The sequence below is a fragment of the Cupressus sempervirens genome, chromosome 2 (assembly GCF_028749045.1).
Source record: "Cupressus sempervirens isolate cs-2001-9-10 chromosome 2, ASM2874904v1, whole genome shotgun sequence".
NCBI classification, from domain to species: domain Eukaryota; kingdom Viridiplantae; phylum Streptophyta; class Pinopsida; order Cupressales; family Cupressaceae; genus Cupressus; species Cupressus sempervirens.
In genome coordinates this window covers 558432412-558447411 of record NC_143119.1, presented here as the reverse complement: position 1 = coordinate 558447411, position 15000 = coordinate 558432412, and positions in this window count along the sequence as shown.

Here is a 15000-nt window from a genome sequence, read left to right as displayed (position 1 = left end):
ATGGCAACCGCTGCCAAGTCTCTTCCGTAGTTGCGTCGGTCAAGTGATCAAAGAAGGTGATCTAAGAGAGGGTCCAAGCGTAGGCATTCGTCAGGGGATTCGCGCCGATGGAATAAATTTATGCAATACCCGAGCAACACTGGACAGAGGTGCTAGATGAGGGCTCCCGTTTTAGATCGAGTTTTAAAATCACCGAGTAGACGCAGTGAGGACTGGCAACCGCTGCCAAACCTTTTTCCAAAATTGTGCCATCTGAGTGACAAGAAAACATAATCTAAAGGAGAGTCCAGGAATAGCACCCTCGAGGGTGGGCTTCATGCCCCTCTAATTGATTCAACGTCGGCGTCCACTATTTCAAAATCTGACATATCCATCCGCCCTGACAGCGACATTGAATCAATGAGGGGAGCACGAGAGAGGCTCGCAGAAACAACCTCTCTCGTTGTAGCCGCGATAGGCATGCAAAAAATTTTGCTAGAGCGCCAAGCACCCACCTCATGGCTAGAGACAAGGGCTCGCCATTAGATCAACTTCGAAATCGCTGAACAGACGCGCTGTACAATGGCAACCGCTGCCAAGTCTCTTTCGTAGTTGCGTCAGTCGAGTGATCGAAGAAGGTGATCTAAGAGAGGGTCCAAGCGTAGGCATTCATTGGGGGATTCGTGTTGATGGCTAAAATTTATTCAATACCAAAGCAACACCGAACGGAGGTGCTAGACGAGGGCTCCCGTTTTAGATCGAGTTTTAAAATCACCAAGTAGACGCGGTGAGGGCTGGCAACCGCTGCCAAACCTTTTTTCGAAATTGTGCCAGCTGAGTGACAAGAAAACGTGATCTAAAGGAGAGTCCAGGAATAGCACCCTCGAGGGTGGGCTTCATGCCCCTCTAATTGATTCAACGTCGGCGTCCACCATTTCAAAATTTGACATATCCATCTGCCCTGACAGTGGCGTTGAATCAATGAGGGGGGCATGGGAGAGGCTCGCAGCAACCACCTCTCCCATTGTAGCCGCGATAGGCATGCAAAAAATTTTGCTAGAGCGCCAAGCACCCACCTCATGGCTAGAGACAAGGGCTCGCCATTAGATCAACTTCGAAATTGCTGAACAGACGCGCTATAGAATGGCAACCGCTGCCAAGTCTCTTCCATAGTTGCGTCGGTCGAGTGATCGAAGAAGGTGATCTAAGAGAGTGTCCAAGCATAGGCATTCGTTGGGGGATTCGTGTCGTTGGCATAATTTTATGCAATACCCGAGCAACACCGGACAGAGGTGCTAGGTGAGGGCTCCCATTTTAGATCGAGTTTTAAAATCACCAAGTAGACGCGGTGAGGGATGGCAACCGCTGCCAAACCTTTTTCCGAAATTGTGCCAGCTGAGTGAGAAGAAAACATGATCTAAAGGAGAGTCGAGGAATAGCACATCTAGGGTGGGCTTCATGCCCCTCTAATTGATTCAACGTCGGCGTCCACCATTTGAAAATCCGACATATCCATCCGCCTTGACCCAAGTGCTAGACGCGAGCTTGCCCTTGAAAGAAAGACCACTTTCCAAGACATCCCCCGATGACACATTGGAACGACAACCGCTGTCGAACCATTCCCAATGTTGTGCCGATCGAGTTGGCACAGAGGCGACCTTAGGGAGCTCCCGTGTAGCAATCGAGATGTGCTTTCATACCCATCTCTCACAAAAACCAATCTTAGCTGTGAAAAAATTTCGCCGCAATGACACCATTGGAATGACGACCACTGTCGAATAACTCCCGCATTTGTGCCCCGATGGAGTGAGAAAGAATAGCAACTTTTGGGAGCCGCGCATCGCAAACGGGCTGCTGCTTCATTCCGCTCTTATATATAGATCCGATGTCATTGATTTCATTTGGAATCCGAGGCTGCATTCATCCTTGCTCACACAAGCAATGGCTCTTCTCATCGAATGGCCACGGGGAGCTTCCGATCACAAAGGCTCCCTCTTCACTCGTGACGCGCAGCCCAACTGCTTTCCGAAATTGCATCAGCTGAGTGACAAGAAAACATGATCTAATGGAGAGTCGAGGAATAGCACCTCGAGGGTGGGCTTCATGCCCCTCCAATTGATTCAACGTCGGCGTCCACTGTTTCAAAATCCGACATTTCCATCCGCCTTAACACCGCCATTGAATCAATGAGAGGGGCACGGGAGAGGTTCGCGGCAACAACCTCTCCTATATAAGCTATTAGTGCGAGGCTCACTCTGCATTAGAAATTAGTAAACATGCCGACATCCGCCATAAAAATCCAAATCGTTGAAAATTCTGACCAAACAACCATCCACGACCCAATTTATTATGAGGTCGTCTAAGGAGCAAAAGATTGTCATCGGTTAGGAGATGTGAATTCATGGAGCCAAGGGACTGAAATGGTCATCGAGCTCATCCGATCAACTGGATGAATTTCACCTTGAAGGGGCCCAATCCAAAAGTTCTGGAGGTCATCTCCTGGAACTCTCAAGAACAAGGACCGTCTTACTTGCAAACTCTGCTACTGCACAAACATAGGTTGCAATTAAAGAGAAATTTCCAGGCCATCACAGTGGCCCGAGGCCAATGCTCTGACTAAGTCAATTTTCTCTTGCAATCACCATGCTGCCGTTCACAGAGAGATCTCCCCATTCACTTGCGACGCGACGCACAATCCAAGTGATAGATGCGAGCTCACCCTTGAAAGGCCAGGCCACTTTCCGAGACATCCCCCGATGACACATTGGAACGACAACTGCTGTCGAACCATTCCCAATGTTGTGCCGATCGAGTTGGCATAGAGGTGACCTTAGGGAGCTCCCTCGTAGCAATCAAGATGTGCTTTCATACCCATCTCTCACAAAAACCAATCTTAGCTGTGAACAAATTTAGAATCCAAGGCTCGTATCCATCGATATCGTCGGCACTGGGTCTATATATTCAAAGGCCACGGAGAGGTTCCCATAAGAGAAGCTCCCCTGCTCGCTCGCACAAACATCCCAAATGCTAGACACAAGCTCCCGCCCTTAGCATCACTCTCCAGATTGCCGCAATGACACATTGGAACGACAACCGCTGTCAAACAACTCCCAAATTTGTGCCGATGGAGTGAGAAAGACGAGCAACTTTGGGGAGCTGCGCATGGCAAACGGGCTGCTGCTTCATTCCGCTCTTATATATAGATCCGATGTCATTGATTTCCTTTGGAATCTGAGGCTGCATTCGTCCTTGCTCACACAAGCAATGGCTCTTCTCATCGAATGGTCACGGGGAGCTTCCGATTACAAAGGCTCCCTTGTCACCCGTGATGCGCAGCCCAACTTCTAGATGATGGCTCACCCTTCAGATCGCTGCCCAGGCAACCACCACAATGGCACCATTGGAACGACAACCGCTGTTGAACCATTCCAAAAAATTTTTGCCAAAGAAGTTGTTGCAAAGAGAACGACTCTGGGGAGAGAGCCGTCGCATAGCAAAATCGGGATGGCTTCACGGCAGCTGGATGGGATTTGAATTCATGGAGCCAAGGGAGTGAAATGGTCATCGAGCTCATCCGATCAACTAGATGAATTTCACCTTGAAGGGGCCCAATCCAAAAGTTCCGGAGGTCATCTCCTAGAACTGTCAAGAATAAAGGCCAATCTTACATGCAAACTCTGCTACTGCGCAAACATAGGTTGCAATTATAGAGAAATTGCAAGGCCGTCACAATGGCCCGAGGCCAATGCTCCAACTACTAAGTCAATTTTCTCTTGCAATCACCATGCCACCGTTCATAGAGAGATCTCCCCATTCACTTGTGATGACGCACAATCCAAGTGCTAAGCGATCTCGCCCTTGAAAGGCAGCGTTCCAAGACATCCCGATGACACATTGGAATGACAACCACTATCGCACCATTCCCAATGTTGTGCCGATCGAGTTGGCACAGAGGCGATCTTAGGGAGCTCCCGCGAATCGATCAAGAAGTGCTTTCGTACCCATCTCTCACAAAAACCAATGTTAGTTGAACAATTTTAGAATCCAAGGCTCGTATCCATCGATATCGTCGGCACTGGGTCTATATTCAAAGGCCACGGAGAGGTTCCGATAAGAGAAGCTCCCCTGCTCGCTTGCACAAACATCCCCAAATGCTAGACGCAAGCTCCCGCCCTTAGCATCGCTCTCCAGATCATCGCAATGACACATTGGAATGACAACCGCTATCGAACAACTCCCGAATTTGTGCCGATGGAGTGAGAAAGAAGAGCCAGATCGGGTTGGGCAGCATGGCTCGGCCACCATTTTTCGCCGAGAGCTTTCGATATTAAAACTCCCATGTAGCAGCGATAAGTACACCATGACAAAATTGCTAGAGCGCCGAGCACCCATAGCAAATTGCCATTATACCAAGCAATGTCGGAGTGCTAGACAAGGGCTCACGTTTAGATCAAGTTTTAAAATCACCAAAAAGACACGCCATGGATCGGCAACCGCTGCCTCACCTTTTCCAAAATTGAGTCATCGGAAAACATGATCTAAAGGAGAGCCGAGGAAAAGCACTGAGATCGTCTCATGCCCCTTTCATTCATTCAACATCAGCATACACCATTTGAAAACCCAACAATCTGATCCGCCTAGATACCAATGTTGAATCAATGAAAGGGGCATGGGAGAGGCTCGCGGAAACAACCTCTCCTATATAAGCTATTAGTGCGAGGCTCACTCTACATTAGAAATCTGCGATAGCGCGGACAACTCCCTTAAAAATCCAATTCAATGAAATATGTGACCAAACAGCCATCCACGACACCATTTTTGGAGCTCGCCCAGATCGGCTCGGCCAGAATGGCTCGCCTAGATCGGCTCGGCCAGCATGGTGACTTGCTGACTCAGTGAGAGTACGTACTTCGAACTGTCAAGAACAAAGGCCAATCTAACATGCAAACTCTGCTACTTCGCAAACATAGCTTGCAATTATAGAGAAATTGCAAGGCCATCACAATGGCCCAAGGCCAATGCTCCGACTACTAAGTCAATTTTCTCTTGCAATCGCCATGCCGCTGTTCACAGAGAGATCTCCCCATTCACTTGTGACGACGCACAATCCAAGTGCTAGATGTGAGCTCGCCCTTGAAAGGTCGCATTCCAAGACATCCCGATGACACATTGGAACAACAACCGCTGTCGAACCATTCCCAATGTTGTGCCGATCGAGTTGGCACAGAGGCGATCTTAGGGAACTCCCGCGTATCGATCGGGAAGTGCTTTCGTACCCATCTCTAACAAAAACCAATGTTAGCTGAACAATTTTATAATCCAAGGCTCGTATCCATCGATATCGTCGGCACTGGGTCTATATTCAAAGGCCACGGAGAGGTTCTGATAAGAGAAGCTCCCCTGCTCGCTTGCAAAAACATCCCCAAATGCTAGACGCAAGCTCCCACACTTAGCATCGCTCTCCAGATCACCGCAATGACACATTGGAATGACAACCGCTGTCGAACAACTCCCGAATTTGTGCCGATGGAGTGAGAAATGAGAGCTAGATCGGGTCAGCCAGCATGGCTCAGCCACCATTTTTCGCCGAGAGCTTTCGATATTAAAGCTCCCATGTAGCCGCGATAAGTACACCATGACAAATTGCTAGAGCGCCAAGCACCCATAGCAAATTGCCATTATACCAAGCAACACCGGAGTGCTAGACAAGGGCTCACATTTAGATCAAGTTTTAAAACCACCAAAAACACACGCCATGGATCGGCAACCGCTGCCTCACCTTTTCCAAAATTGAGTCATCAGAAAACATGATCTAAAGGAGAGCCTAGGAAAAGCACTGAGATCGCTTCATGCCCCTTTCATTCATTCAACATCAGCATACACCATTTGAAAACCCAACAATCTGATCCACCTAGACACCAATGTTGAATCAATGAAAGGGGCATGGGAGACGCTGGCGGCAACAACCTCTCCTATATAAGCTATTAGTGCGAGGCTCGCTCTGCATTAGAAATCTGCGATAGTGCGGACAACTCCCTTGAAAATCTAATTCAATGAAAAATGTGACCAAACAGCCATCCACGACACCGTTTTTGGAGCTCGCCCAGATCGGCTCAGCCAGCATGGCTCGCCCAGATCGGCTCGGCCAGCATGGTGACTTGCTGACTTGGTGAGAGTACTTTGAACTGTCAAGAACAAAGGCCAATCTAACGTGCAAACTCTACTACTGCGCAAACATAGGTTGCAATTATAGAGAAATTGCAAGGCCGTCACAATGGCCCGAGGCCAATGCTCTGACTACTAAGTCAATTTTCTCTTGCAATCGCCATGCCGCCGTTCATAGAGAGATCTCCCCAATCACTTGTGATGATGCACAATCCAAGTGCTAGATGCGAGCTCGCCCTTGAAAGGCCGCGTTCCAAGACATCCCAATGACACATTGGAATGACAACCACTGTCGAACCATTCCCAATGTTGTGTCGATCGAGTTGGCACAGAGGCGATCTTAGGGAACTCCCGCGTATTGATCGGGAAGTACTTTCATAACCATCTCTCACAAAAACCAATGTTAGCTGAACAATTTTAGAATCCAAGGCTAATATCCATCGATATCGTCGGCACTGGGTCTATATTCAAAGGCCATGGAGAGGTTTTGATAAGAGAAGCTCCCCTGCTCGCTTGCACAAACATCCCCAAATGCTAGATGCAAGCTCCCACCCTTAGCATCGCTCTCCAGATCACCGCAATGACACATTGGAACGACAACCGCTGTCGAACAACTCCCGAATTTGTGCCGATGGAGTGAGAAAGAAGAGCCAGATCGGGTCGACGAAAATGGCTAAGCCAGATCGGGTCGGCCAGCATGGCTCGGCCACAATTTTTCACCAAGAGCTTTCGATATTAAAGCTCCCATGTAGCCGTGACAAGTACACCATGAAAAATTGCTAGAGCGCCGAGCACCCATTGCAAATTGCCATTATACCAAGCAACGCCGGAGTGCTAGACAAGGGCTCACATTTAGATCAAGTTTTAAAATCACCAAAAACACACGCCATGGATCGGCAACCGCTGCCTCACCTTTTCCAAAATTGAGTCATCGGAAAACATGATCTAAAGGAGAGCCGAGGAAAAGCACTGAGATCGCTTCATGCCCCTTTCATTCATTCAACATCAGCATACACCGTTTGAAAACCCAACAATCCGATCTGCCTAGACATCAATGTTGAATCAATGAAAGGGGCATGGGAGAGGCTCGCGGCAACAACCTCTCCTATATAAGCTATTAGTGTGAGGCTCGCTCTGCATTAGAAATCTGTGATAGCACGGACAACTCCCTTAAAAATCTAATTCAATGAAAAATTTTACCAAACAGCCATCCATGACACCATTTTTGGAGCTTGGCCAGATCGGGTCGGCAAGAATGGCTCGCCCAGATCGGGTCGGCCAGCATGGCTCACCCAGATCGGCTCGGCCAGCTTGGCTCGGCCAGCATGGCTCGCCCAGATCGGCTCGGCTAGCATGGTGACTTGGTGACTCGGTGAGAGTACTTGGAATCATCAAGAACAAAGCCTAATCTTACATGCAAACTCTACTACTGTGCAAACATAGGTTGCAATTATAGAGAAATTGCAAGGCCGTCACAATGGCCCGAGGCCAATGCTCTGACTACTAAGTCAATTTTCTCTTGCAATCGCCATGCCGCCGCTCACAAAGAGATCTCCCCATTCACTTGTGACGACGCACAATCCAAGTGCTAGACGCGAGCTCGCCCTTGAAAGGCCGCGTTCCAAGACATCCCGATGACACATTGGAACGACAACCACTGTCGAACCATTCCCAATGTTGTGCCGATCGAGTTGGCATAGAGGCGACCAAAGAGCCATCCACGACACCATTTTTGGATCTCGGCCAGATCGGCTCGGCCAGAACGGCTCGCCCAGATCAGCTCGGCCAGCATGGCTCGGCCAGAACGGCTCGGCCAGCATGGCTCGGCCAGAATGGCTCGCCCAGATCGGCTCGCCCAGATCAGCTCGGCCAGCATGGCTTGGCCAGAACGGGTCGCCCAGATCGGCTCGGCTAGCATGGCCCGGCCAGAATGGCTCGGCCAGCATGGCTCGGCCAAAACGAGTCACCCAGATCGGCTCGGCCAGAACGGGTCGCCCAGATCGGCTTGGCCAGAATGGCTCGCCCAGATCGGCTCGGCCAGCATGGCTTGCCCAGAACAGCTCGACCAGATCGGGTCGGCCAGAATGGCTCACCCAGATCGGCTCGGCCAGCATGGCTCAGCCAGAACGGCTCGGCCAAATTGGGACGGTGACTTGATGAACGGACTTAGAGATTCAACTTGGTGGGCCGACCTGGCGAGGTGACTTGATGAACGCACTTGAAGGGTCAACTTGGTGGGGTGACTCTATGAACGGACCTAAAGAGTTGACTTGGTGAGAGTACTTGGTGGGGTGACTCGATGAAAGGACTTAAAGAGTCAACTTGGTGAGAGTACTTGGTGGGGCGACTTGATGAACGCACTTGAAGAATCGACTTGGTTAGAGTGCTTGGTGGGGCAACTTGATGAACGGACTCAAAGAGTCGACTTGGTGAGAGTACCTGGTGGCTCGACTTGATGAACAAACTTAAAGAGTCAACTTGGTGAGAGTACTTGGCGGGATAAACTGATGAACGAACATAAAGAGTCAGCTTGGTGGGAGTACTTGGTGGGCTGACCTGGTGGGGTGACTTTATGGATGGACTTAAAGAGTCGACTTGGTTAGATTACTTGTTCTGGTGACTTGATGAACGGACTTCAAGAGTTGACTTGGTGGGGTGACTTGATGAAAGGACTTAAAGGGTCGAATTGGTGAGAGTACTTGGCGGGGCGACTTGATGAATAGACTTAAAGGGTCGACTTGGCGGGGTGACTTGATGAACGGACGTAAAGAGTTGACTTGGTGAGAGTACTTGGCGGGGTGAACTGATGAACGGACTTAAAGAGTCGACTTGGTGGGAGTACTTGGTGGGCCGACTAGATGAACGAACTTATAGAGTCGACTTGGTGAGAGTAGTTGTTCTGGTGACTTGATGAACGGACTTAAAGAGTCAGCTTGGCGGGGTGACTTGATGAAAGGACTTAAAGAGTCGACTTGGTGGGGTGACTCGATGAACGAACTTAGAGGGTCGACTTTGTGGGGTGACTTGATGAACGGACCTAAAGAGTTGACTTGGTGAGAGTACTCGATGGGGTGACCTGATGAACAGACTTAGAGAGTCGACTTGGTGAGAGTCCTTGGTGGGCCGACCTGGTTGGGTGACTTCGTGAACTGACTTAAAGAGTCGACTTGGTGGGAGTACTTGGTGGGGTGACATGATGAACGGACTTCAAGGGTTGACTTGGCGAGGTGACTTGATGAACGGTCCTAAAGAGTTGACTTGGTGAGAGTACTTGGTGTGGTGACTTGATGAAAAGACTTAAAGAGTCGAATTGGTGAGAGTACTTGGTGGGGTGACTTGATGAACGCACTTGAAGGGTTGACTTGGTGGGGTGACTTTATGAACAGACCGAAAGAGTTGATGTGGTGAGAGTGCTTTGTGGGGTGACTTGATGAACATAGTTAAAGAGTCGACTTGGTGAGAGTAGTTGGTCGGGTGACTTGATGAACGCACTTGAAGAATCAACTTGGTTAGAGAACTTGGTGGGGTGACTTGATGAACGGACTTAAAGATTCGACTTGGTGGGCCGACCTAGCGGGGTGACTTGATGAACGGACTTAGAGAGTCGACTTGGTGAGAGTACTTGGTGGGCCGACCTGGCCGGGTGACTTGATGAACAAACTTGAAGAGTCGACTTGGTGAGAGTACTCGGTGGGCTGACCTGGTCACGTGACTTGATGAACGGACTTAAAGAGTTGACTTGGTGGGCCGACTTGGCCGGGTGACTTGATAAACGAACTTAAAGGGTCAACTTGGTGGGTCGAACTAGCGGGGTGACTTGGTGAGAGTACTTGGTGGGCTGACCTGGCAGGGTGACTTGATGAACGAACTTAGAGAGTCGACTTTGTGAGAGTACTTGGTGGGTTGAACTGGCGGGGTGACTTGATGAACAAACTTAAAGAGTCGACCTGGTGAGAGAACTTGGTGGGCCGAGCTGGCAGGGTGAATTGATGAACAAACCTAAAGAGTCGACTTTGTGAGAGTACTTGGTGGGCCGACCTGGCGGGGTGAGTTGATGACCGAACTTAAAGGGTCGACTTGGTGGGAGTACTTGATGGGCCGACCTGGCGGGGCGACTTGATGAACAAACTTAAAGAGTCAACTTGGTGAGAGTACTTGGTGGCTCGCCTTTATGAGCAGACTTAAAGAGTCCACTTGGTGAGAGTGGGCCTAACAGGGCGATGTGGTGAGTGGGCCTAACGGGGCGAGTTGGTGGGGCGACTTGGCGAGTGGTATTAGAGAGCCGACGTGGTGAGGCGACTCGGCGAGTTGGTTCGTTGAAATGACATGGTGAGCTGACTTGGTGAGTCGACCCGGCGAGCGAACTTAAAGAGTTGACTTGGCAACGTACTCGAGCAGACTTGGTGAGGCGACCCGGCGAGCAGGCTCAAAGAGTCAACATGGTGAGGCGACTCATTGAGTCAACATGGTGAGGCGACTCATGGTGAGGAGCTATCCTTGAGGTGACTTGGTGGGCCTACTTGATTAGTTGACTTGGTGAGCCGACCTGACGAGCTGACATGGTGAGCGGGCTTAAAGAGGTGATGACTTGGTGGGGTAACTCGGCAAGCCAACTTATCAAGGCGAGATGGTGAGTCGACTTGGTGAGCTGACTTGGTGAGCGCACTTAAAGAGTCAACTTTGTGAGGTGACTCGGTGAGTTAGCCTGCTGATGCGACTTGGGCGGGCCGACCTGGTGAATGAACTTAAAGAGGCAACTTGGGCGGGCTGACCTGGCGAGCGAACTTAAAGAGTTTACTTGGAAACGCACTTGAACAACTGACTTGGTGAGCTGACATGGTGAGTGGGCTTAGAGAAGCAACTCGGCGGGGCGACTTGATGAACGGACTTAAAGGGTCGACTTGGTAGGGTGACTTGATGAACGGACCTAAAGAGTTGACTTGGTGAGAGTACTTGGCGGGGTGAACTGATGACCAGACTTAAAGAGTCGACTTGGTGGGAGTACTTGGTGGGCCGACTTGATGAACGGACTTATGGAGTCGACTTGGTGAGAGTAGTTGTTCTGGTGACTTGATGAACGGACTTAAAGAGTCGGCTTGGCGGGTTGACTTGATGAAAGGACTTAAAGAGTTGACTTGGTCGGGTGACTCGATGAACGAACTTAGAGGGTCAACTTTGCGGGGTGACTTGATGAACAGACCTAAAGAGTTGACTTGGTGAGAGTACTCGGTGGGGTGACCTGATGAACAGACTTAGAGAGTCGACTTGGTGAGAGTCCTTGGTGGGCCAACCTGGTTGGGTGACTTCGTGAACTGACTTAAAGAGTCGACTTGGTGGGAGTACTTGGTGGGGTGACTTGATGAACGGACTTCAAGGGTCGACAAGGCGAGGTGACTTGATGAACGGTCCTAAAGAGTTGACTTCGTGAGAGTACTTGGTGTGGTGAGAAAAGACTTAAAGAGTCGAATTGGTGAGAGTACTTGGTGGGGTGACTTGATGAATGCACTTGAAGGGTCGACTTGGTGGGGTGACTTTATGAACGGACCTAAAGAGTTGACGTGGTGAGAGTGCTTGGTGGGGTGACTTGATGAACATAGTTAAAGAGTGGACTTGGTGAGAGTAGTTGGTTGGGTGACTTGATGAACGCACTTGAAGAATCGACTTGGTTAGAGTACTTGGTGGGGTGACTTGATGAACGGACTTAAAGATTCGACTTGGTGGGCCGACCTGGCGGGGTGACTTGATGAACAGACTTAGAGAGTCGACTTGGTGAGAGTACTTGGTGGGCCGACCTGGCCGGGTGACTTGATGAACAAACTTAAAGAGTCGACTTGGTGAGAGTACTCGGTGGGCTGACCTGGTCACGTGACTTGATGAACGGACCTAAAGAGTCGACCTGGTGAGAGTACTTGGTGGGCCGACCTAGCGGGGTGACTTGGTGAGCAAACTTAAAGAGTCGACTTGGTGAGAGTAGTTGGTGGGCTGACCTGGCGGGGTGACTTGATGAACGAACTTAAAGAGTCGACCTGGTGGGCCGACTTGGCAGAGTGACTTCATGAACGAACTTAAAGAGTCCACTTGGTGGCCCGACCTGGCGGGTGACTTGATGAACGAACTTAAAGAGTCAACTTGGTGAGATTAATTTGTGGGCTGACCTGGCGGGGTGACTTGATGAATGAACTTAAAGAGTCAACTTGGTGGGGTGACTTGATGAACACACTTGAAGGGTCGACTTGGTGGGGTGACTCTATGAACGGACCTAAAGAGTTGACTTGGTGAGAGTACTTCGTGGGGTGACTCGATGAAATGACTTAAAAAGTCGACCTGGTGAGAGTACTTGGTGGCTCGACTTTATGAGTAGACTTAAAGAGTCCACTTGGTGAGAGTGGGCCTAACGGGGCGATGTGGTGAGTCGGCCTAACGAGGCGAGTTGGTGGGGCGACTTGGCGAGTGGTATTAGAGAGCTGACATGGTGATGCGACTCGGCGAGTTGGTTCGTTGAGATGACATGGTGAGCTGACTTGGCGAGTCGACCCGGTGAGCAAACTTAAAGAGTCAACTTGGCAATGTACTCGAGTCGACTTGGTGAGGCGACCCGGCGAGCGGGCTCAAAGAGTCAACATGGTGAGGCGACTCATTGAGTCAACATGGTGAGGCGACTCATGGTGAGGAGCTATCCTTGAGGCGACTTGGTGGGCCTACTTGATTAGTCGACTTGGTGAGCCGACCTGACGAGCTGACACGGTGAGCGGGCTTAAAGAGGCGACGACTTTGTGGGGTAACTCGGCAAGCCAACTTATCGAGGCGAGATGGTGAGTCGACTTGGTGAGCTGACTTGGTGAGCGCACTTAAAGAGTCAACTTCGTGAGGTGACTCGGTGAGTTAGCCCGCTGATGCAACTTGGGCGGGCCGACCTGGCAAACGAACTTAAAGAGGCAACTTGGGCGGGCTGACCTGGCGAGCGAACTTAAAGAGTTGACTTGGAAACGTACTTGAACAACTGACTTGGTGAGCTGACATGGTGAGTGGGCTTAGAGAAGCAACTCGGCGGGGCGACTTGATGAACGGAATTAAAGGGTCGACTTGATGAACGGACCTAAAGAGTTGACTTGGTGAGAGTACTTGGCGGGGTGAACTGAAGAACGGACTTAAAGAGTCGACTTGGTGGGAGTACTTGGTGGGCCGACTTGATGAACGGACTTATAGAGTCAACTTGGTGAGAGTAGTTGTTCTGGTGACTTGATGAATGGACTTAAAGAGTCAGCTTGGTGGGGTGACTTGATGAAAGGACTTAAACAGTCAACTTGGTCGGGTGACTCGATGAACGAACTTAGAGGGTCGACTTTGCGGGGTGACTTGATGAACGGACCTAAAGAGTTGACTTGTTGAGAGTACTTGGTTGGGTGACTCGATGAAAGGACTTAAAGAGTCGACTTGGTGAGAGTACTTGGTGGCTCGACTTTATGAGCAGACTTAAAGAGTCCACTTGGTGAGAGTGGGCCTAACGGGGCGATGCGGTGAGTGGGCCTAACGGGGCGAGTTTGTGGGGCGACTTGGCGAGTGGTATTAGAGAGCTAACATAGTGAGGCGACTCGGTGAGTTGGTTCGTTGAGATGACATGGTGAGCTAACTTTGCGAGTCGACCTGGCGAGCGAACTTAAAGAGTCGACTTGGCAACGTACTCGAGTCGTCTTGGTGAGGCGACCTGGCGAGCGGGCTCAAAGAGTCAACTCGGTGAGGTGACTTGGGGAGCCGACATGGTGAGCGGTCTTAAAGAAGAGGCGACCTGGTGGGGCAACCTGGTGAGGCGAGATGGTAAGTCATCTTGGTGAGCCGGCTTGACGAGCTATGAGTGGACTTAAAGAGTCAATTCTTGATTTGGCAAAGACCACATGGTTAGATGACTTCGTGAGCCGACCTGGCTAGCAAAATTGGCAAGCAAACTTATAGAATCGACTTGCTGTCCCCAGCCAGGATCGCACGCCTGGGTCGACCCAACTTGGGTCACCCGACTAGGTCAACCCATCTCCGTCGCCCTAGCCTCGGGTGACCCGACTGGCTCGCCAGAGTGGGTCGACAAGGGGAAAAAAAAAAAAAACAAAAAAAATCATGAGAGGCCCTGTACAGCAAAAAGTGCTAAATTTTGGGCATTACAAAAAAAAAAAAAAAACAAGTTACCCGCTTTTGGATCACGCACAAGTTTCAGTTCACGTATTGCCGAGCTGACTCGAGGCATTATGCCTAGCTAGCCGGATTCGAGGTAGGGTAGCCGAAACGATCCGATTTGAGAATTTTCTTTATAAAAATAGATCATGATAGGCCTCGTAAGGCAAAAAAGAATGAAATTTTGGGAGTTAAAAAAAAAAAACGTTACCCGGTTTTGGATCATGCACAGGGCTCGGGTCACGTAGCATCGAGGTACCCTGGGTGACATGATTCGAGCGAAAATTCGACGGTGGCATGAGTCGTGCAAAAACATTGGAGGCCATTAAGGCTCGAGGCGCTTCGAGTCAAGGTTGCCGAGGCGGGTCGGGTTGAAAACTTTGGGTGTTAACCAAAAAGAAAAGTTAACCGCTTTTGGATCATGTACACGGCTCGGGGCACTTAGAATCAAGTCGAGCACGGTGACATGAGTCGTGCAAAAAATTTGGAGACGACTTGAGTCGGGGCATCTGACTCTATTCGAGTTCAAAACTTTGGGACTTGACAAAAAAAAGAAAAAAGAAAAAGTTACCCGATTTTGGATCACGTAAGTGACTCGGGCCACTCAGAATCAAGGCGAGTGCGATTACATGAGTCGAGCAAAAAAAAAAATGGAGGTGGTTAAGGCTCGAGGCAATTCGAGTTGGGGTAGCT